The sequence below is a fragment of the Bison bison genome, unplaced genomic scaffold (genome assembly GCF_000754665.1).
Source record: "Bison bison bison isolate TAMUID 2011002044 unplaced genomic scaffold, Bison_UMD1.0 scf7180017861046, whole genome shotgun sequence".
Lineage (NCBI taxonomy): Eukaryota > Metazoa > Chordata > Mammalia > Artiodactyla > Bovidae > Bison > Bison bison.
Window position 1 is genome coordinate 3020765 of NW_011491618.1, and position 2279 is coordinate 3023043.

The following is a 2279-nucleotide window of genomic DNA, read 5'->3' on the forward strand; positions in this document are numbered from 1 at the left end:
GGTCCCGCCGGAGCCACGCCTTCTTGGCGACAAGGCGGGGCATGCAGATTCGAGACGGCGCTTCCGCCCGAGAACCACAAAGCCGCGGCAGATGCGGGATTTTCTCTTTTACAATGTGGAGAATCCAACTTCTGCTCGAGAGTCTGGTGTAGTGCCGCCATAGCACTGTCAACGAGGCAAAGGAAGGGAGACCTGGAGTGAGCGGGGACCCGGTCACACTGAGTGCAACGTGCACGACAGCAGGACGGTGACAGCGACGGGCGGTGCCACACTATCGCTTCTCGGCCTTTTGGCTAAGATCAAGTGTAGTATCTGTTCTTATCAGTTTAATATCTGATACGTCCTCTATCCGAGGACAATATATTAAATGGATCTTTGGAGCAGAGAGTTGGAATAGGTGCTTGCTCCGTCCACTCCGCGCATTGACCTGGTATTGCAGTACCTCCAGGAACGGTGCACCCCCTCGGGGACACTTAATGAAGTACCTAAAGGTAGAAAGTAGCTCTTTTTTGGATTCAGTTAGTTCAGAAAGTTAGCTTCTTAAATTTTCTTGTAGTCCTTGTAAGTGTGCTTTTGTGGGATCTGTTTAAACCTCTATTTCTCTGAAAGACATCACTTTCTAGGTTAAAGTTTCGGAAGAGGGTCTACCCGCTCTCATTTCTCACTGGAGTTCAGTTCAGTTTATTTCAGTCGCTCAGTCGTTTCCGACTCTTTGACCCAGCACGCCAGGCCTCCCTGTCCATCACCAACTCCCGGAGAGATCACTCAAACTCATGTCCTTCGAGTCGGTGATGCCATCCAGCCATCCTCTGTTGTTCCCTTCTCCTCCTGCCCCCAATCCCTTCCAGCATCAGAGTCTTTTCCAATGAGTCAACTCTTTGCATCAAGTGGACAAAGTACTGGAGTTTCAGCTTTAGCACCAGTCCTTCCAAAGAACACAGGACCAATCTCCTTTAGAATGGACTGGTTGGATCTCCTTGCAGTCCAAGGGGCTCTCAAGAGTCTTCTCCAACACCACAGTTCAAAAGCATCAATTCTTCAGCGATCAGCTTTCTTCACAGTCCAACTCTCACATCCATACATGACCACTGGAAAAACCATAGCCTTGGCTAGACGGACGTTTGTTGACAAAGTAATGTCTCTGCTTTTGAATATGCTATCTAGGTTGGTCATAACTTTCCTTCCAAGGAGTAAGCGTCGTTTAATTTCATGGCTGCAATGTCCATCTGCAGTGATTTTGGAGGACAAAAAAAAAAAAAGTCTGACACTCTTTCCACTGTTTCCCCATCTATTTGCCATGAAGTGATGGGACCAGATGCCATGATCTTCGTTTTCTGAACGTTGAGCTTTAAGCCAACTTTTTCACTCTCCACTTTCACTTTCATCAAGAGGCTTTTTAGTCCCTCTTCACTTTCTGCCATAAGGGTGGTGTCATCTGCGTATCTGAGGTTATTGATATTTCTCCCGGCAATCTTGATTCCAGCTTGTGTTTCTTCCAGTCCAGCATTTCTCATGATGTACTCTGCATATAAGTTAAATAAGCAGGGTGACAATATACAGCCTTGATGTACTCCTTTTCCTATTTGGAACCAGTCTGTTTTTCCAAGTCCAGTTTTAACTGTTGCTTCCTGATCTGCATTTCTCAAGAGGCAGGTCAGGTGGTCTGGTAATCCCATCTCTTGAAGAATTTCCCACAGTCTATTGTGATCCACACAGTCAAAAGCTTTGGGATAGTCAATAAAGCAGAAATAGATGTTTTTCTGGAACTCTCTTGCTTTTTCCATGATCCAGCGGATGTTGGCAATTTGATCTCTGGTTCCTCTGCCTTTTCTAAAACCAGCTTGAACATCTGGAAGTTCACGGTTCACGTATTTCTGAAGCCTGGCTTGGAGAATTTTGAGCATTACTTTACTAGCATGTGAGATGAATGCAATTGTGTGGTAGTTTGAGCATTCTTTGGCATTGCCTTTCTTTGGGATTGGAATGAAAACTGACCTTTTCCAGTCCTGTGGCCACTGCTGAGTTTTCCAAATTTGCTGGCATATTGAGTGCAGCACTTTCACAGCATCATCTTTCAGGATTTGAAATAGCTCAACTGGAATTCCATCAGCTCCACTAGCTTTGTTCGTAGTCATGCTTTCTAAGGCCCACTTGACTTCACATTCCAGGATGTCTGGCTCTAGGTCAGTGATCACACCATTGTGATTATCTGGGTCGTGAAGATCTTTTTGTACAGTTCTGTGTATTCTTGCCACCTCTTCTTAATATCTTCTGCTTCT